General features: G+C 45.2%; 1 protein-coding gene across 2 annotated transcripts in view; it reads right to left on the reverse strand.

Annotated features, from left to right (window-relative positions):
• The window catches only part of vps13b (vacuolar protein sorting 13 homolog B), a 445793-nt gene that overhangs the window by 173929 nt on the left and 248718 nt on the right, over positions 1–23146 (reverse strand). The gene's annotated exons all lie outside the window — the stretch shown is intronic.

The following is a 23146-nucleotide window of genomic DNA, read 5'->3' on the forward strand; positions in this document are numbered from 1 at the left end:
TTCAAACATCTGCATATGACATCAGGGCCGTTGGCTTCATTATGATATGTTTATTTGTGCTGGTGAATTCAAATGAGAGCTTTAACAGCACAAATAAGGGGCTTAAAATGGCTACAGATGTAGTGGCAGCATGTGGAGTTTTATTTGTTTCGGCAATGTCAATGGCAATTTTCATACAACGTCTCCACTCCCTTAGCTGCACTGGGAAGGCCGCAACCAGAGCGTGATGTTATGACAATGCGCACCAAGTACAAAAACAATGGCAATGGGAGATCAGAGGTGTATAACTGGATTTAGCTGGATTTGTTGACATACAAACAACTGAAACAGATCCCTAATCAACATTTGGAGCCACATTTATCAACAGAAAAATGATATAATTCAAACCAAGAGCCCTGTAACGTTTGGGTGGGATGTGTCAGTCTAGATTCATTTGGTTTTTTGAAACCGTACCTCCATGCCCCCCCCTCTCTATAACTGTATTTTTCACATTAAACAAACCGCAGTTACCTCATCCACTGTCCAAATTATCTCTTAACTTCAGCTTATTTGGGAGACTCTCTTACTCATAATCAACATAACATGGGAGTCTGCAGCCAAGACTCCACATTGCTGGGCTGCAGGGTCATCTCCAATGACATAAATAAATATGATAAACATTTGTCTTGGTCATGTAGCCAGTGGAAACCGCCGTGATTTAATATCAAAAGACATATTTCAGCCAATCGCAGGAAACGAGAGAGCTTCGTTTCTGACAAACGAGAAGGGGAGGAATTTTTGGAAGTTCCCCTTGGGGTGCAATAATAATTGGAGCCAGACTCTCTTGTTGTACACGCGGGGGGAAAAACACTGGCGCGTTTGACATATTTGATTGGTCATGTGAAGACCACACCGCTCGGCCAAGAGGAATCAGAGAAATGTCCTGGGAAAGCACGGCCAGAAGCACTCTGCCCACCGTCCACACGGCAGAACTAAACACATACAGAGCAGGGCAGGTGGAGCACACGCCGCTGCACCCTCTCACATGACATTATCACACATCTGCCTGCTGCTGCCATGTGGAAAATATGGGGAAAATTGAAAATAACAAGTCATAAATGACATATGCTCTCGAGAAGGAGGGAGGGAGGGATGGATGGATGGATGGATGGAGGGGAGAGAAATAAGAGAGAGTTTTCTCAAACATGAAGTAGTTAGCTCGGCCCCTTGTTCCTGAGCCAAACCTTATTTTAATTGCAGGAAAAGACCGCAAAAACATTATTTTTACGACAAAATTCTGCTATTTATAAAAATGGATCAAAAGCTCTCAGCTGTATGAAAGTTCTGTTTCATGGCGTTTCGTGGCTATTATTTTAAAAAACACTTCTTTTTCTGACACAGTTTAAACCCAATTTAACTCCTAAAAGCCACTGGGCTGATTTTGCATCAGAGCTGAAATATGAGGGCTTCTTTCCAACATTATTATGGCTCAAACTCAAAGCCTCTAATTCAAGTCCTCGAGTGGGAAACAAGGACAAAATAGTCAAGACATGGCAAAGATAATGCTTCTAATCTAGACCATTGGGGGAACAGCAATATTGTTGCTTCATCATGGGCACACAAAAAAATGTCATAAATAGATAATGTCCTGAACTCTGTAGAAGAGAAGTTATGCGAACAAGTTTACAAATGGGCAATTAATTACAGTGCATGTTCTGTTCTCCGTTTTGCATTCCACAGGCCCATGCTTGCGCTGGGCAGAGCATCAATCATAATTTGTGTTATTAAGGCGAGCGTGTGGGAGGAATGGGTGCTTTAACGCGCAGCAGGTTTGGAATGGTGTGCTGAGGTACTAATAGGATACATGGAAGGATCTGCATGCACGCAGAACACATTAGTAGCGAGCACACACACAGCAATAAACGGCTAGCACACCGTTCTATGCCTCGAGAGGAGGAGTATCTGTGCTACTGAACATCACCGTTCTGAGATAAGCTTCTGGCTTGAATGAGTAAAAAAAAGAAAAGAAAAAGGACAGAATTACATCAACAGAGAAGCCTACTGCACAAGGAATGGCAAATAAGTCAAGAGGAATTGTTGAAAGAGTGAAAGAAGGGAATCCTGGGAGGCCTCCATTTCCATGCCGAGGTTTTGAAGGTTAGCTGTGGTTCAAGGTAATAAAACAAACCACAGTGGGATCTGGACTGGGTCTGAGCGGCTGGCGGTAGGACTGTGGGAGCCGTGGGCTACGGGTTCAGCCCCCTCCAGAGGTACTCCTGTGGGGCAGGTTCTAGTATCATGGCCCCTGGCATTAACAACCCCCGCCCCCCCATCCCCTGCTCCAGGCCACAGGGGCAGGAAGCAGCAGGGTAATACCAGGCCCACCGGCTTCTGGATCTCGTCACTCTGAAACCCGCAACCTGAACCCGCAACCCCAGACCTGTTTTTCACTCCATTTCCCCAGCAATCACATGCAATACATGTCTGCTTACACGTTCAGCCGGGGCAGGAGTATGTGTGAACTGTGTGTGTGTGTGTGTGTGTGTGTGTGTGTGTGTGTGTGTGTGTGTGTGTGTGTGTGTGTGCGTGCCTGCGTGCGTGTGTGCGTGCATGCATGAGTTTGTGTGTGTGTGTGTGTGTGTGTGTGTGTGTGTGTGTGAGAGTGAGTGAGTGAGGCGGGCCCCCTGTTTCAGTTCTCCTGGTAGAACATACATACTGAGTAGAAATTTCATTGAGATCTCAGGCTTAATTCAGCCAAGTCAAGCTAAATTAGTTCCGTACACAGACGTGCTGAACTTCATAAGGGGTTCTGTGTTCTTTGTTCTGAGTGGACCCCAACTACTGTATATGTGAACTGAAGGAGCACATACTGCATTGAAACGCTAACGGCGCATGTCTTTTTCGCTGTGTCGTTTCGTTTAGCGGCGGGGGTCGCTCCCACTTTGTTTAAGCCGTAAAGTAATATCCATGAACCAAAGTGCTCTGTGAGACCAGCATCAACTGTATCATTCTACGACAGCGAGTGAGTCAGCTGTGGTCGTAATATTCTTTCTCTTTGGGTTCAAGTGTTATTAGGCAAACCACCATTAGCATCCAGCATCTCTCCTATGGAATTTGTGTCGCGGGGAGAGCTAAGCGGAGCAGCGCCTTTTTCACTCAGCTGACTGGGAGCCGACTCCCAACGGCCTAGATCCGAATCCCCCTGGGCCATGTCTGTGCGCCGAGGGGGAATTCATATGCATTATGATTCATGAAACTTGCAATTACTTAGTAAGTTAAGCACCCCGGCCGACGGTGGTCCAGTCTCAATTGCCAAAAAACTCGGCGACTTCTGAGCGTTGGATTTATGACCCCAGTCAAGTCCAATTGCTGTTAATTTGCATCTACCAATTATAGTAATTAGGGCTCCGAATTAGAACGCTGAGCAGCCCTCAGATTGAGAGGGGAAAATGATGTCGTGGAACACAGCGAGTCAGCAGAATGGTAAATTCAGTCACTCACATTTTTTTAAACTGCTGCAACCTAAAGAATTTCTGACGACTTAAGCACATTCAATTGAAGTCTCAAAAGCAGGCAAAATAAAACAAAAATGTGTTCTCAAAGCTTCTACAATGCTCCTCATTTGTCAGTGCTGGCAACTTAAAGCTACTGTACTTGATTTTGTGTTTAAAGCGCCACATACTAATGCTACTACCCTTCTGTTTAATGCCTTTTATACCTCTGGAGTACAGCCACAACAAATAAGAAACTAGTTTCTTATTTGTGTGCTATCATATGTACAAGAGAAAAGCATCAATAATGTATTCTATTTAAGGACCAACAGCATTACTCATCCCCAAGGCTGCTCCCAACAGGAGCCTGTTATTCATTAGGCTGATTGGGCTTTAAAGACACTCATACTTGACCAATTATATCATATTTACACAAGATCTTAGGGGGGAACTATTACTTCTATATACAAGCAAGGTTTAGTTCAAGCTTATACCACCCCTATGACAGTGGTATAAGACAGTAAGGAGGACAGAGCACTACTGTAAAGGCCCTCTGTTTACAGTGACATGGTGTATACTAAAAGTCAGTGTTTGCACTGTGATTTCAACATCTTAATTGCGGGAACCATTTGTCTCCCATGGCGTTTACATGTCAGAGAAGCTCCAGTTATAAACATGGCTGCGATGGACGCATTGCTCTGAAGACACTTTCTAACATATGCTTGCCATGATGGCCTGTTAAAGATGTCAGTCCAGTCCATGTAATTTATAGGTCCATCTTGCTCCAATTCTGTCGTTTCTGCTCACTTAAATTTTCCCTGTTAACCCATTCTGACCTGAGATCAGGTTCATACGAGGTTTCCACGGGACACACACTCGTCTGATTAACCCATTCTGACCTGAGATCAGATTCTAGAAAAATGTCAGTCGTTCTTCGATTTTTCAAAAATAGCAGACCTACAAGCTCGTATCGCGCCACTCGGTGGCGCGATATGAGCTTGTAGATCTGCTATTTTTCAATAGCTAAAGCATAACATGATGCCAACACCAAAATGGGTGCCCGGTCAGAATGGGTTAAGAGAGGAGATGATCTGACAATCATTAAGATTGAGGAGCTATTTCATTTGGCTTCATTCACTGTGTTTCATTCACAGGAATTCACAGATAGAAGTGTCTATTTACATTAGGTTACTCTTTGCGTTCTTTATTTTTTTTCTTCATCCAGTGATGTAAACAAATGACTTTACTCTGGAATGATGAAGTGATTCATTTATTAACGCCAGCCTGAGTAATTTTTTAAAGGTATACAGTATCACACATACTTGGCTGTTAACCCTTCCAAATGATGATGACCCTCAGTCCCAACACAGATCTGCTGCCTTTGTTCTACCTTGGAGAGCTCTGCAGTGTGTCTCTGCTAACAGAGCTACAGTTACCAGTCACTGAAACAAACACATGTTGTCCTCATTCCCACTGACTCGGCTCTGTTTTACTTTAACACATGCGCCCGCGCGCATACGCACACGCATGTGCATAGCACAAAAGCACACATGTACACACGTACATATGCATGCACACACATACACTCCCATTGCCTCTGCTGTGCGTTACTCTAACACATGCATGCATGCATGCGCACACACTGCACACACACACACACACACACACACACACACACACACACACACACACACACACACACACACACACACACACACACACACACACACACACACACACACACACACACACACACACACACACACACACACACACACACACACACACACACACAGCTCCTGGTCTGCTTAGCTTTAACAGTGCCGTTCTCTGGCTGCTGGTTGCAGGTAGCTCTAAACACGGAGCATTCCTAGTTAATAGGGACAGTAATTCACTGGCTTTTTAAAGACAATGACTGCTCACTGGCTTCTTTCATACGGTAGGTGTACATCTGCAATAGATCTGCGGAGAAATGTGCCTTGGATCCTCTTCTGTGCATGACTGCAGTTGCTGCTGCTGAGAATCACTGGTAGGTTTGTTTGTGTGAGCATCTGTGTGTTTACTTGCGTGTGTGTGTGTGTGTGTGTGTGTGTGTGTGTGTGTGTGTGTGTGTGTGTGTGTGACTGTGTGTGTGTTTTATTAGATCCACTTCTGCATTCAATTGAAGTTGCTGCTGAGAGTCATAGGGAGCCAGGCTGTGTCTTTGTCTGTGTACATGCACAGACACACATGCGCGCACGCGGCCTGTGCGTGTGCTAGACCATTGGACAATGCTACCCTTTTTCCCATAAAACAGAGTAGGCCAGTACTTGTGAAATCACTTCCTCTGTTAGCAGTAACAGATTTGATATGCTTCCTCCCTGCTCTGAAAACTGACATAATGCTGCTTTTATAAAACATGTCAGGCAGAGTTTTAGGAGCGGGTCCCTGATGTCGAGGTGTGAAGGGAATGCCTTGTTGACTTCCTCCGGCCCCCGATTGAAACCAGATTCTCTTCCCCACCAAGCAATTTCACAATGATGTAATCCCACTGTAATTTTAATTCGATGGGCCTTATCTTTAATTAATCACTAAACACATGCATGGAATAGATTATTCATGAACTGGCTGCAGTGGGTAGCCAACGATCTGACTTGCCCTCCAATAAAGTAATTCTCATCACGCTAAAGTAGAACAGGCGCATACCTCAATGCTACTTGAGCATTGAGGTATGCGCCTGTTCTACTTTAGCTAGAGGAAGATTCCAGATCTGAAACCCCTTTCTGTCAAGGCACTCAGCCCACTCACTCTTCTGATTGACAATGCCTGAACCGCACTGAACTTCATTTGAAACAAAAAAGGGCCCAGGCTCACCCGGCACCCAAAACCGATTATTCCATCTGACGCTGTTTCAAGTGGATTGACGCATGATATCAGAGAGAGCAATGCTTGTACAGCTGTGTATCACATGTTGTACTAGAAGTGCTGTCCAGATTACCAAAACATGAACCCATACATGGATCAGAGGTGCATGTTTCTCCTTTCATTCCAACACCTGATTTATTTCTGCTGTGGACCCTTATGAGTCATTTTTTGAGTGGTGCAACCACTCCAAGGAACAGCAATGTCCCTATGGGACGATGTCACTCACTATGTCCCAGTGTTTAGAGTACCAGTAGGGGCAAAAGTGGCTCTGTTGTGCCAGAAACAGAGAGAGAGAGTTGCACTGTTGCCTGCTAATTACAGAGAGAGAGAGAGAGAGAGAGAGAGAGAGAGAGAGAGAGAGAGAGGCAGGGGATATTATGCCTGTGCTCTCACCGGCAGGGACTTTGACAGTACAGTATGTCGCTGAGTCGCTATCGCCTATGTCTGAATTCTTAGTCACTGTGGCCATTTTGTGGGTGTGGCTTACGTAGTTTAGAAGAAGAGTGCTTAAAAGCAATAAACTTGGTGGCAAAGGTGGCAAATCCATTCATTTCCAGTTCAGTTTCAACTAGCATGGTGTGGTCTATTGCGGGGTACGACTTGATTGATCTGGATATTAAATTTCCCTATGATAAGATTCAAGATTCAATTTATTTGCCATGTCAACAAGTTGATAGAAATTTGACTTACTTCATACTCAACATACATACAATGCTTGATTGGTGTGGTAGCGTAAACATGACCGATGTGTTTCCGGTTTAAATCTGCTGCTGCATAGTAGTATACAGTAGGCCACCTTCAGAAAACTGGGGATTACAGTTGTGCACAGTATACTGTAATTTATATAAAGTACAATTACATTTTGTTTTTACAAAGGCTAATTTAAAGGTTTATTAACAATATCTGTGCTTTCATATATACAATATACAGTATACTATAGGTAGTCTGTCTTTTCTTTACTAGTCCCTGCTGTCAAAGTAAGTTAGTGTACAGTACATGTTTTACTTTTGATATTTTCACCACTGTGTGTTCAATTTTATGAATCGCTAGAACATATTTTTTCATTGTTTTGTAATGACTAGCGATTCAGGGGCTGGAGCCAGGCTACAATTGACATCCAGTACTGTAACTTATATTTTATAATTCTATTTACATCCACTTTGCTACAGTGTATGTTTGCATTTTGTATTTGTTTGTATACCCTGACCCCCCCCCCCCCCCCCCCCTCCCCCCACCAAGGACAGCGATCCTGGAGTCCGACTTATGAAGGTTTGAAAATACTCCTTTCAACTGCTTTGCACTGTGAATAGTTTTTCAATCCCATAGATGGAACGGTGGAGCGTTGCTATAGGAACCGGACCTGTTAAAAGCTTCCGTAGGCCTCAAGTTCAACCATTATATACTGTAGACAGAGTATATTTACCCGGGCAGCGCTGGTTGGCAGGTATTTAATTCTTGATCGCCTCTTGTCTTGATTGTTTAAGCATGACGTCATGGGCCGCTATGCTCGATAACAGGCTTGATAAGCCCAAAGCTTATTGATACCGGGTACTCGATAAGCTTGTTATCGGGTTTTTTCGGGTATCGGTTATTGAGCTGTGGTATTACACTATGGGCCATGGTACTATGCATGGCACTATGGGCCATACGTGAACACTATGCTCTATACCGTACATGAACGCACGCAATGCTCAATGCTAACGGCCCAGCGCGTTCACGTATGGCCCATAAGCAATCCCAGAATGCACTGGTTCCAACCTGGGAGAACACCTCATGCGCTGGGTGAGCAACTCAATGCAAGTGGATGGGAGGAGAAATCCAGTGACGTCTTTATTAGACATAACTCTATGATGCAAACACCCAGGCAGATGCACAGCACACGTGTGCGTGCACACACATACACACTACACAGTACATACATTCCGTTTATGATATGAGCCTCAAATTAGGCTGATTATGTGTCCCTCACATGCACTGCTCTTCATTTCCTTCTGCACATAAATTGCTCAGTGCGTGCTCCAGCTAGGAGGGTGTTTTATGGCACTGTAAAATTAGGCTTGCTTCATGGATCCAACAGCATGAGCCACTACTGTTCTTTCCACTTGAAATTGATTAAGAGCTTCAATATAGCCAAGCTGGTTTGCATTAGTACATACTCAGGCACGCAGTGTGTTTTGTTGAGGATGCTCATTTTTATCTGTGAAAACGAGGGTCTTTGGCAGAGCACTTTGAAGTTGATTACACATTGTTTACAGCAATTATTGAATTCTGACAAATGTTTAAAGCAGCCAGATTACATATCAAGGCCTTATCCTTCTTGGTATAAAGCATGGACATTTTCCTAAACAAAGTCAGGGAAATGATGGCCATATTTGATTAGGTTAACGTATGCTACAGGTTTAGCAGACAGGCTGAACAAACATGTAATGGGATAGCTAAAACAGTAGGTCCCTTCCCCTTGACGTCTGCCTTGACCTTAAACAACATTTTGTTCTAATTCAAATTTCCTTCCAACAAACAAAAGGCGGAATGAAACAAAATACAACGGCCCGCTGCTGGAAGCTCCCACATAATAGAATTAAAAACTTATGTTTTAAAGAGAAGGCAGGGTCAAGCTCCGAGAACACCAGAGCAGCTTGGAAGCCCCCAGACCCGCCCACAACAACGGGGCCATAACCACTTTCTCATGAGATAGTGTCCAAATACATTTGTGTCAGCAAGGAAAACAGCGTAAAATAATTAGAATAATCTGGGGCACACATGGCTTCTACATCGGGCTAATTCTTCCTCCTCTGTGAATGACTGCGGGGCCAGTGTTTATAATTCTGCAGCGGATCTAGCCTTCGTTCAAAAACCACCAAGCGTTATTTATACAAAGTGACATTTCTATATGGGACCCCCCTCCCTTTTCTTCTTTCTTATTGAAGGAATCACATTTGAGGGAGTGAAGATACATCAGGGTTTACGCAACTCCACTACTGACACTGCTGATTCAGAGGACCCAGACGAAAGGGAAAAGGAGGGAAAAGGAGAAGCTTCGGGAACAAGGGACGAGAGTGAGCTTTGCTTTCTTTATTTTAAGCTTGTAACTCAAATAAGTTAATTACTGTTCAAATTTGACCAATAAAAGAACAATCTCGATTTTACTGTGTGTTACCTTGTGCTCATCTTTTTTGATGTGTTGTGATAATTTGATGCAATTCAGCTTTGCATGTTGCCATGTTAATCAATAAACATGTATACAATAATCATTAATCATTCATTCTCAGGGAAAAGAGAAAATAAACTGTGTTCCAAATTCCAATTGAACTCATGTAGTTAAAATATTTACTAACAAGCTCTTGTTAATACTTTTGGTTAAATATTTGTGAAACAGAGAGACTGAACCTGGCGTCGCTATTTTGGTCATGCCATTATAGTCATTATAGGCAAAAGATATATATTTTAAAAAGTGTGACGTGTTTTTGTACATTGCTTATTTGTGCTACTTTTGCACAATACAAATATGTATAAAATAGGGCATTCATTCATGAAAAAAACGCAAAAAGTCTCGATCTGCCCGACAACAACAATATGAAAAGTGTGGAGAGAGGGAGAGAGAGAGAGAGAGAGAGAACTGTCTGAGAGATAGTAACAGACAGAATCCCATGTTAAGAAGAGGCTCTCTACGGCCTCCGACAGGTGGCTTGAACGACTTCATATCTAGCTTAACTAACGGTAGGCCAAGTCCCGTCCAGGCATGTACGAGGCTGTGATCAATCAGTCTCATCTGGAGCCCGTCACACAATGACAGTGGGCTCAGAGACGAGCCGCAGCCTGGCTGCTCCTCTGTGTTGGTTGGCATCGTCACACTGTTCCAATAAGCAGGGAGAAACACACCGAGTGTGAGAAAAGCGTACTGTGCACGAGGGACAAGCAACAGAACAAGAAAGAGAGAGAGCATATCAAGGAAGATTGATAGAATGAGTGATCGAGTGAGAAAAAGCCTAAAGGAAGATGGATTATGCTGATCTCTGCATGTGGACGGTAATGAGCTTCATAATGAAGCCATTACAGGAATCACTGGTCAATCCTTCACCTCCCTGTTCTGCTTTCTACACTTCTCTCAGTGTCATGCTCTTGGCCCTGTCGTCTTTCACTTCTTTCCTTTCTCTCGTCCTTCATCTCACTCTTCTCCTCCGTTCCTCCTGCTACAGTACGCTCATCCCTCTCCCCTCCTGCCAGTCAGAGTTTCATTTTACTGACTCCAGAACAGTGAGGAGGAAGTGGGCCTGCAGGCCCAGGCTTCTGACAGACCACAGCTCTAAACAGGCAGCGCTGTGAAAACATGGCACTCAAACAACACAATGCCAAAAAACTGGAGACCAAACGCCAACATGCAAACAGCCCTGGGCACACAGAGAGCCACTGATGGAAATAACAAAGGAGAGAGAGAAAAAAAGAGAGGACAAACTTGACAAAAAAAAATGAAGAAGCAGAGGAGGATTGGGTGGGTTTGTAAAATGAAAAGCATACGGGGGAGGGGGGTGGGGGGAAGATTTCAAAATAAAGCATCTGTGTTTAACTGGAGCTGGGTCCAGGGGCCTTGCTTTTATTAGAGCGCATCGAGAGGAGGGAAACACAACGCAAAGGCCCCCCTCTGGGCTTCTGCAGGGGCTTCACACCCCCTGCAGAAGCCCTAAAAACACACAGGGGACAACCCTGTTAGCCGACAGGCAGCAGTGGAAAGATGGAGGGAGAAAAGGAGGGAGGAGGGACAAACGAGTGTGTGTATGAGCGTGGTCCAGAACATACAGTAGGCCAGGTGTAAAGAATTAAGAGGAGATGGTACATCAAACGGTGCCGTGCTGCACACTTTTTCCTGGAGCCCCAGTGTCAGGAAATGCTCTACAACATCCTGTGAGCTGACCAAAGACCATGCAAGCATGAGGACTGAGAGGGAGCAACGAGGAGAGGAAGAGAAAACATAGGAGGGAGGAGGACCAGAGTGAGAAGAGATTGACAACATTGTGGAAAAGAGAGAGCGAGGGAATACAGGAGAGCTAAAGGAGGTAGGGGTGGGCAAAAACATCGATTCACTCACATATGCAATATATAAATGTATTTATTTTTCATGTCAGAAAGACATGAGGTAAATTGTTTATAATAGTTTTAAAATGTTGGAGTAGTAGTATAAAAAAGCAAGTAACTTAGATATCAAGATCGTATCAAATCGAGAGGTAGTGAATCGTCCCACCACCAGGGTAAGGAGGACTGTAGAATGAGGAGAGGAAATGTCAGGGATGTGAGGAGAACAGGGAGGTGAGGTTAGAGAACAGGGGGGAGAGGAGGAGAACAGGGAGGTGAGGAGGAGAACAGGGAGGTGAGGTTAGAGAACAGGGAGGTGAGGAGGAGAACAGGGAGGTGAGGAGGAGAACAGGGAGGTGAGGTTAGAGAACAGGGGGGAGAGGAGGAGAACAGGGAGGTGAGGAGGAGAACAGGGAGGTGAGGTTAGAGAACAGGGAGGTGAGGAGGAGAACAGGGAGGTGAGGAGGAGAACAGGGAGGTGAGGTTAGAGAACAGGGGGGAGAGGAGGAGAACAGGGAGGTGAGGTTAGAGAACAGGGGGGAGAGGAGGAGAACAGGGAGGTGAGGAGGAGAACAGGGAGGTGAGGAGGAGAACAGGGAGGTGAGGAGGAGAACAGGGAGGTGAGGTTAGAGAACAGGGGGGAGAGGAGAGACTGGAGAAGGTAGGAAATGCTGTACAACATCCTGTGGGCTGACCAGGCCCCGCTGTGGGCTGGACTGCTGAAAGGAAAGAGGAATAGAAAACACAAGCTGAAGGCCTGTGGGACACATTGGGACAGGGCAGGGCAGGCAGGGCAGGAGCAGACCTTCTGCTTCAACTACAGTAGGTGTGGTTTAGTGTAGGATATAAATTAACCCAGCACTTTGGTAAGATCAATTAACAGGGTGGTTATTGATTTTGTGTAAATACACAATATTTACAGTATGCATTTATTGTTCTTTATCTTACTCCAATACACTGTACCGGTATTTACATTACACAAACACTGTGCCATTATTTATGTTTGCTTGTGCGTGTGTGTGTGTGTGTGTGTGTGTGTGTGTGTGTGTGTGTGTGTGTATGTGCGTGTGTGGCTGTGTGTGTGTGTGTGTGCATTTGTACATGTCTGTTTTTCATAAGCATGCGCCTGTGTCGGCTCATTCATGTGGATGCGTTGTGAGTGTGCGTGTGTGTGTGTGTCTGCACATGTAGTATATGATGTGTCTGACTGTGTGGATGGTGTGTTACCCCATGCTTTATACTTTAGTTGCGTGCCAGGCAGTGTGGTACACTGATAATAGCTGATATATAAGCACACAACTCGCTGCGGGGCGACAGGTTGTGGGCTTGAAGATCGCCCGGTTTCAGTGCACGACGCGACGCAGGAGAATAAATCAATAAGTGAAATAAGTGATTTCAGATCCGTCAGCCTCGGCTCCCGGTGGCATCTGTCCAACATGTGTCTGTCAGCTGGATCTCTCTCTCTCTCCCGGCAGTCATCAAACCAGCCTGCTGCCCCTTTGAAAGCGGCTCTTAAGTGGCTTTAAAATGCCAATAATATCAGTCCATTACCAAGCTCTGCATAATCTGAAGCCCGTTTCCAGAAATGACCTCCTTTCAAAGATCTCTTCGAAATGCCTTGTGCTTTTTTCGGGAGAAGAGACGGGATGGAAAAACAGAACGACGCCGCATTAAACACAGGCAGGCTCGCCGTCATCACCGAGGAATCGAGGCGCACGTACCGCCAACACTTGGACGTTTTCATTTGACTTGAGATGCGTTTTGGCCGAAGCATATTTGTTCAAGTTCACGATTTTTGCCTCCGGTTAAATGACTGTAACCGGAGCCGTGCATGTGTGCGGCGATAGGGTGACATGGGTGGGTGGAGGGGAGCACTGAACCGAGCGTTGGTGTGTGTGTGTGCACATGTGTGTGTGTGTGTGTGTGTGTGTGTGTGTGTGTGTGCACGTGTGTGTGTATGTGCGTGGTGGGTTGGGGAGAGAATAAAAGGGGACCACCATAGTGGAGTTGTCTATGTGGTGGCTTCACGTTTCCCGCTGTGGTTCTCTGCAACCTGTGGCTGAGGTAACATGATTACAGCACATACAGTAGAGTACACATACTGTACACATGAGCACTCAGTCACACATGTGTGCCAATATTATGCACTCTTTATTTCCCTGTCACAGACACAAACAGAGCAGTAGCACGCATACAGACCCACAAACACACACACACGCGCGAGCACGCACACGCAGTATATCGTAAATCTTCAGTCTTGTACATACTGTACATACCTGCTTACCACCTGACCTTGATCCCCTGGACAAAGAGCTCTGCTGAGTGTAACTGAATACGCACTGTTAAGACAACTCACTTTCTCAGGGCATAGAGCAAGGGCACGGTCAATAAATCACATGCACGCATGCATATCCACACGGACACACACACACACACACACACACACACACACACACGCACACACACACGGGCACAAACTAACACGCGCAATGCAGCCTGATCACTTGGGATCTAGAGAGGGACATGAGTGTAACGTGATACTGGGTAATAAAGGCATGAGTCTCGCAGAGGGTCCATTCTAACACTCAATGCTGTTAAGGTCCATCAACACGTAATTGCGATGAAATGTCACAACGTCAAACATTAAACCAAAGCAGAATGTCCTAGAAAGCGACAATCTTTCCGATCCACACACGGATACAGTATACAACCCACTGTAAGGTCTTAACGTCTCATTCTAATACTTTAGAATTATATTAACATTATAAGCAGTGCCACAAATTGCATAAGCTGTGGTATATTAACCAGGCTGGTGGTGTAAATGCGACTGGTAAAGACCGGGAGGAGGAGGACACAGTTGGGAGCTCCCTTCCTGTGCCAACTTCAGCCTCTTTCAAGTCTTGATTGAGCCCCCTGGGGTTGTAATGTGCCTCTTATTACACAAGCATTAGCCAATTATCCCACTGGGTTCCCATTGGCGTCCCAGAGCCACAGTAGAGCTTGTGGCTTCACACATGGACATCTGAAGGCATCTGCACATTCTTTCCTGAGGTTGGCTTATTGTTGCTTTTTTCCCCCCTTCCCTACGTCTGCTCCATCGCTTTATTTTGCACTGGAAATCTATGCAATGATGTACTGTAGTCCGCTGCTAACTACTATGTGGCGGGGGAATGTGGACCACACACACACTCACGTACTGTACACACTCACATGAATGCCTGCGTGTGTGTATGCACTACAGTATATGCACACATGTGTTCACGCGCAAAAAAAATTAGTTGAGCACCAGTGAACACATTATTTAATTGGAATGGTTGTCACCTATCAATAATACCATTAAAGATTCCATATTGCCACAGCTGAGGATATGCAGTGTTGTTATGATATAATCTATCTAGCACTGAACAGCAGTGTAATAGCACTGCACTGAAACGATATACTGTACATTGCAAGGAAGAAAAAAAAGGAAAAGAAAAAAAAGACCAGTTGCCATGTGAACAACTGTCCTTCCAAATCTCTCATCCCAAACTGTTACTGTACATTTTGACACATGGATCATGTTAAGCTATTTCCACATAAATCCTATGGAAAGAAACACGATATGGCGCAGACACGTTGACTATCAGTATTGCTGCATTCCTCAGTCAGTCCTCTGCCCGGCGTCTGGCTTCATGCGCTGCTATATGACTGGCCAGTCAGTCCCTCCCTGACAACACAATGATGGCTTCAAACCCACCACACAGGATGCTAGAATGTCAACATGTCATGAACAGGGAGAACAGGAACAAAAACATAACGCGCCTGGCTGGTATTGGATTGCATGCACACACACTCACTTATGAGCCCAGTCATATAAACTCATAACGTAAGCACATAAACATGTATGCCTGCACGAGTGCATGCACACACCAAGTGTGTGAGTGCGCGTGTGTGTGTGCGCGCACACGCATAGAGTAACACCAGTAGAATGTGTGTATTGTAAGCTGTGGTACTGCGGATAACTTCCCAGCGTGATGGTGAGGCTATGTATTCTTAGAACACTTACATCCTGCCTCAGGATGACACGTGCACGCATGCCCACACACGCACACGCACACGCACACACACACACACACACACACACACACACACACACACACACACACACACACACACACACACACACACACACACAGAGTGTCTCTCTGCGGCCCAGCGGTCACCCTGGGATCAGGCCCTTTTTACGAGCAGAGGACAGCTGAGGGATGATCTCTCTCGCCCCTGTCAGCGAGCCGCCCCACCTGACTGGCAGCCGGACAGCAAAACACAAGAGCGGTTCCAGGAAACTGAGCTTCCAGGTCCCTCACCTCATGTGCCACCGCGGCGCGCACGGAACGCAGGTGCCACAACACACCAAACACAGTGACCGAAGAGGACGGATGTGTTCAAAAAGAAAGAAAGAAAAAAGAACAAAACAAATCAGTGGATGAGAAGCGATAGGTGTTCTCGTCCTCAGAGAGCAAAATGCGAATGAAGCTTCAAGGGGAAACCACAGTGAGCGGGAGGGCTGACTGTCATGAGAGTCTGAGACGGGGGCTGGGAAGAGAACAAAAGAATAGGAAACAAAAAGAAAAAAGTGCCGAGGGCTTTAGAGTAGAACAATACTGTAAGGGGCAAAAGTGAGTGAACGCGTCCATGAGCAAGTGGGTGAATAACTGAGTGATTGGGTGACTGCGGCAGCGAGCAAGAAATTAAAGAGAGAGAGAGAGAAAACAGCTAGTTGTTTGATTCCTAAAGTATATGCGGTATTCCTAATACCCCACCCCTCCCCTTCTGCATGTCTGCATCATATGCATTCAAATGCCCATAGATTGCATGGCAGGAACCAGCCTGGGATGCCTAATCCCACTAAACCTCTAAGTGCAGGCCGAGGAATACAAGTGTTGCGGTACAGCTTCTCACAGTGGAGAAACCCTGAGAATAACATCAGAGAGCCCACAGATATTTATGGAATGAACCGCAGGCTGTACACAGAAGTCAGCAGATACCACAATACAGCAGCAGACTCTGTATACAGTACAGGCCCATACGGCACAACACACTGCTGTCTGGACGCAGACAGACAGACAGACAGACAGACAGACAGGCAGGGAAGCAGACAGACAGACAGGGAAGCAGACAGACAGGGAAGCAGACAGATGGTTTGATGTACTGCACGTGATTGTACAGTTGAAATTAATGTAAATATTGAAACAAAGCAAAGCTGTTGGAGGGAATCTGGTCAGAGGCGAGAGAGGAAGAGCGATTGTTTGCTTAATTGTTTCCTCCATTGTTTTGGTTTACCAATGGTTTGTCAATACTGTACACAATTTGAAACCTTAATGGCTATAAGCATTTTGTCTTGAAAAGACAGAGGAAGTGAGAGTGGGAGAGAGATATAAACTGAGTGACAGAAAGTGCAAATGAAAGGAGAGGAAAGAAAGAGAGAGAGAACAGAGGCAGATCAAAAAGCGAGAGAAAAGGAAAGGGACAGAGAGAGGGAAAGAGGTGGCTGGCGGTCAGCGGTCAGCCTGTGTATCCTGGAACAGACCCTTAAGAAGACTGATAGGCTCATACAGAGCGCTTAGCTTGATTGAACACAGTGGTCAGGTACTCTACTGCACAGATCAAAGATCACGTCTACTAACATTCGTCTGGCTTCCTCAGCAAACACAACCGCCGTCCCCACTAGTCTCTGTAATGACATTGGGAGCGTCACTCGCTCGCCCATTTCCAGGAAATCACCATTCACATGTTACACGATACGTTCCTGGTATCATCGGGGACACCGAGAAATCCATCCATCAACCGGGTTCCCACAGAAAAGAATGACAAATATCACTTTGACCATGAAAAGTGAAAGGAACAAGGATTGGAAGGGGGGGTGCTTCGTGCACCTCGAACGCTGTACTAGCAATGCTCCGGGAATGAGTCTATACTTCCTCTTTGCATTATGACACTTTGTCTGAGAGCTCGTTCAACATGGGAACGCATCCGAGTCCATTTTCAATCTCATCCGTTGGATCTGCACAAGCGATCCCCTCTGATTCACAACATAAATTCTCAGGGAAACTTTAATAAAAAGGGACATATGATTTACTCAGGGTAGGGGCCGTCCCCTTTTTAAAAACAATTTGATCTTGCATTAATCCTGAGTGTCAGGGTGATGTGATATATCTCTTCTGGGTTTACCAGCACCAGGTGTTTCATTTGCTGACTGACAAAAACAATGTTTATTCTGGCTGACCCTCCCCATATTCTCTCTCTCTCTCTCTAAACTCAACATTACAGAGAGAAAGATTGTTAAAAGTAAGGTAAAGAAATAACTGACTGTCTGTAACTTAGGTGTGACCAAGGCCAACTCTAATCATCCTAACATTAACAGGATGGTTTTCCTCAGCCCTCAGGTCTTAACACAACACAAAAGACAAATGAATCTGCCCCACTGGTCTCTGCTTGACTGCTGGCTGTGTCTCTGTCTAAAGGTTGGCTGGCTTCAGTTCAACAACCTCTCATGGCTTTATGCCATTTCCCTTTAAAGAGGCATGCATGGATCTTTTTCTTCCCCCCAACCCCAACTCAAATACCCTGACGGACTACTGAGTTACATTATGATGATTGAAACATTTGCCTTTAATACGGTATAACAAGACATAACTTACTACAATCGTCCACTATATGGGATGAAAAGGGATTTTTGCAAAAATGAAAATAAGCTGTGTGTTTTTAGCTTCAGGGGTCATTAAAAAAACTTTTAAATGCAGCACTGACATCCATATGCACACTAAGACCAACTAAGAGAACAAAACAGCTATTTAGCCAAAAAAAGGACCAGCGCAATTACAGAGATTTAGTAAGTTGGTTTGTCCCACAGTTCAGCTTTAATGACACACTGGCATATTTTCACAAAGATACGTGATAAATCTAGCGGTGGAGGAGTGCTGAGTAGCGAATTAAGATCTGCTTATTATATTTTAAAAGTCTCGAGCTTTAAACTAAAATAGACGAGGAGAGTTGTAGTTACAGCGAGAACAGTAAACACCAAAACATTTTTAAACTCAACTTCATTCATGACAATCTGTTGCCAAATTAGTTTAAGGATTATCACCTGCTGTATAAATGAAGCTCCTCTTTAAATCCGCAATAAAAAGTTAGTACCCAAAGTCCCTTCATACAGTATACTGTAATACAGTGTTATTGTTTTTATTTGGTCTTTTATTTTGGTCTTTTTGATCACTTACAGTACAAAATAGTTTATCATTAAACTCAGCAGGCAGGAGAGTTTAAAATTGAACTCTTAAATCAGTGTATAATCAGTCACTGAATATTAAATGTATTTTATAACTTAAGAGTGTGCACAAATGTAATCACATTACATTAAATTACCCCTAAGGATCCATTTGGTTACATTTCTGCACACTAGGAGTTAAAGGAACACTGAGGATTTGACTGTGTACGTAAGTGTAGGTCCAGAATGAGACTGTGTGTGGCCTGACAAGCGCCTGCCTTCAGTCCCTCCTCCCAGCGTCTACTCTCGTTCCACGCAGCAGCGGAGCAAGGCTGCTGCTCTTCTGAATGGTGTAAACAAACGGGGAAATGGGGCACTTGGCAGACGACTGCAGTGAGTGATGAGGCAAGTGTGCACCGAAGCATCTAATGAATCATTTGCTGGGAACTCTGGGATTTTATGAGGAAAAGGAAGACGAGAAGCTATGACAAAAAAAAGAGAAAGAGGGAGAGACATTTTTCTATAATTGTATTTAATTATACTGTCGTATAACAGTGTCGCTAGCTGGTAATAACCACTCTCTTTTTTGAGGGGGCCATTTTTGATAGGGCTTTTTTATACCTTTAGAGATGGGCATTGACACGCCGTCGGGATCGGGACTTGAACAAACGACGCACTGTCAGGCTACATTGGAGCCTACGTAGGTGCCTGGACTGCTAGGCCATCGTTTTTGTTTTTAATTTTGAAAATCTGTTATTAGCAACACTGTGATGATGATAAAGCGTAAATGTGCCTTAAGTCAAGTAGGGAACAACACCGCTGTGCTGTGTGAAAAGAGACAGATGTCTCGCAGAGGTAAACGGACCTGATGTGAAGACAAGAGATTAGAATGTATAAAACCAGCAAGGCCTCCTAATCCTATACTGCTACAGCGGGAGCCAGCAGTACGCTGCTTAGTGCCGTAAGCCTCCAGTGGCCGCTGGCGAATTTACCGAGGTGAGTGGTGATGGTGTGACAGGTCTGGAGCTTTGAACAGCACTGGTGTGTGCTGTGGGCCCATCAGCACCTTTATTCCACACCTATAGTCCTCACTTCCACTGCCTAAACCTAATGAAAATGGAAATTGACACAAAAGGCTACCTTTTATGACAGCACTGTTGAAGCGTGCCATGTCCTTTAGAAAGCGAAAGCCCCATGTTTGCTAGCAAACAGATTTACTGTGGCATCAAAATGGGTGTTTTTTAGACCGTTCCACAGGGTGTGTTTTTGAGTTAAAGGTCAGATCGTCGTCAGGGCCCCCCAGTGGCCCACCTGGTACAGTAAGTGACGTGTGCACACCACATAAATAAGGTTATACTTCGTTCCCGCAGCTGGCCTGGCTTTGAATCCTAACCAAGGCTCTTTGCCGCATGACATGCCACTGACAAGGAAATAAAGCAGAAATGCTGAAATAATTATCTTAAAAACAAAAAGGAAAATAAATAGTCAGAACATGACATGACACATCACACACACACACACACACACACACACACACACACACACACACACACACACACACACACACACACACACGCACACACACACACACACACTTTGTTTTTTTTGTCAAAGCTTTAGTAGAAAGACAAATCTAGGTCACGGTAGAAATAATAAATAATAAGTCTCCAAATTATTCTAAAGAAATGGTGCAGAAATGTATTAGTCGCTGGAGGTCGTTATGCTCATGACAAGTACTGTAAGCTGGTATAAAATGTTTTGTTATTCTTATCATTCTTTCTATAAAGTATGTACTGTGTGAGGGACCCTCTGGGCTGGAGTTGAAGCTCAAAAACGTCCACTTTCTGTGGTTTCTGGCCAGGTGAAAACAGTTACTGTTGAGCCGAGACAGAGGAAGCACAGTAGTCCTCTCCCTGCCTCTCCTCTCCCTGGAGACTCATATCATATCCCGCTCCATCCCTCCATCCACACATCCCCATCCCAGGCTGCTACTGGGAAGAGAGGGTGCATACCGCGGCCTGCTGCGGCCCGCTGCAGCCTGCCAGGGTATTTCATTAGTGACAGGGAGGGCCTGGCTTTGCTGGGCTGTGTTTATCTGTGGAAGGGAGATCCCCAGCGAAACCCTTTATTATGACATATTTTTGGGCCAAACCAGGCTAGCCCTTCAAGAGCAATATGGGGTTGGTTCACTGGCCACAGCACAGTGGGACTGGAACCAGTCTAACCAACAGAGAGAGGGGGGGGGGGGGGGGGGAGAGAGAGAGAGAGAGAGAGAGAGAGAGAGAGAGAAAATGGGTAATGCAGAAGCATGGAGGAGGTAATGAAGGAGAAAAGGAGAAAGAGAGACATAGGGGCGGAAGGAAAACGAGAACGAGAACACAAAAAGGATGGCACAGAGACACAGAGAGAGAGCGAGAGAGTTAAAAAGAGAAAAAGAGTTCCCTGCTGCAGCCACATCATGTTGACTCCACTCTGCATCACCACTGACACAGCAGACTGCCCCTGTCGTTGCCATGGAAACGAGGACATGTGCACCGACCCAAACAAAAATAATAGCATATTTTGCGGTGACGGGATGCTCCCTCAGAGAGGCCATGAGGTAACCTAGTGTGTGATGGAATCTACGCCTGTGTCATCTAGGTGTGGGATGTCGGGAAATGTGAGGGATATTTTGAGACTGCACACACACACGAGTGTGCACTCGCACGCACAAACACACACAGTACATATACAAATGTGCTGACATGTGGACACATAGTTCAAGCAAGGGAAACACACATACTGTACAATACAATACAATACAATACAATACAAGACAAGCGCACGCACGCACGCACACAGTCACACGCACGCACGCACACAGTCACACGCACGCACGCACACAGTCACACGCACGCACGCACACAGTCACACGCACGCACGCACACAGTCACACGCACGCACGCACACAGTCACACGCACGCACGCACACACACTCTAAGTGAATCTTTCATCTCTTACACTTTCACTGAACCACTTTAAAGTGGATCTTTAAAAGGGGCTCTCTGGGGAGTTCAAGCTGTTTCACATGTGATCCCCACCAGACACACTTTAACTTGGGCCTCTAAAAGTCACACAGTCCCCTCTGTAAATAATAAAATAAAAGGGGACACACATTACGCAGGGCATTGTAGTGCCCCCTACCCGATACACACACGTACGTACATCTCGCTGCTACTCTCCTGCTTACAAGAAGCTTTCAATTAAGTGTTCTGTGGGCAGAAATCTCAATGGGAAAAAAAGAGCAGAAAAGGGCGGGAGAGCGAAAGACAGAAAAGAGGACTGGGAGGCAAAAAAGATCTGTGAGATTTTACAGAGAGCCTTAAACCACAAGAAAGCCAGGGCTGAAGGCATGCTGGACATTCCCTGAGACGAACGCTCCATGTACTTGGAAAAAAATCCTTCTTTTTCAAGTCAGGAAAATGATTTCAGCTGTGTAAATTGACAGCCGGCCTTGTAGCGGGGAGATGGAGAGGGAGAAGGGGGAGACGCCGGGTGCTCCGTGTCATAATTCCAGCTACGCGGAGAAGCCCCTCGGGGACCCGCTTCCTTCTCCCTTCAGGGAACCGGTGTTTTTGACATCACACGATCAAATGAAACCCGCACTAATTGCTACCAAATGAACATTGTTGCTGAAACGCCAAACGCCAACTTGTAAGCCTTACAGTCAAACACGTTTATTTTACCTTCTTTAAAGGAAATCTATCTACTCTAAACGATAAATACACAACCTCGCCCTGTACTCGAATCCGTTCAGGTCGGACGGGAAGCTGAGACCCCCCAGACGGCGCTTAGTAACGGGGGAACACACACTGCATTAGTATCAGTATTACGATACCGAGACGCTTCTCCGTCAGGATGTTTACACTGTACATGCTCGCTATTTTAGCCTTTACTCTTGACTGTGAGGTTGAAGAGCTCTATTACGCACTCTCTCTCTCTCTCTCTCTCTCTCTCCCAGGGTGGCATGGCAGTAAAAAGCCTCGACTTGGAACATCGGGAAGCAATCATTTGATGTACAGTAGACACTAACGACACGGCTGCTTACATCAGTCATTCAATTATGACAACGGATGTAATTAGCGGAAAAGACTTTAAACGGAACCTCAGCAAATGGCTACCGGCGCTGCGAGACATATTTCTTCATAAAGCTCCAGGATGTTAGAGATGGTAAATACACATTGGTCTGCATGATTACAGATTCTCAATGTGACTTTCTCTATCTACACTATGCGACATATGATACAGTAGACTGTGCTGAGGACTGCGCTGAGGAGTTCAGTATATCACAGTTGCTGGCGATGCTAAGAAAACAGGTCTCCAATCTCGAGCCTATCAATCATGCGAGTAAAAAGTGTGATCTTCCTAAATTGGAGGGGAAATGTGAACAGGGAAAGTGGTTAGCATAATTCTTGGTTAG

The sequence above is a fragment of the Protomyctophum bolini genome (genome assembly GCF_963924005.1).
Source record: "Protomyctophum bolini genome assembly, chromosome: 7".
Taxonomy (NCBI): Eukaryota; Metazoa; Chordata; class Actinopteri; order Myctophiformes; family Myctophidae; genus Protomyctophum; species Protomyctophum bolini.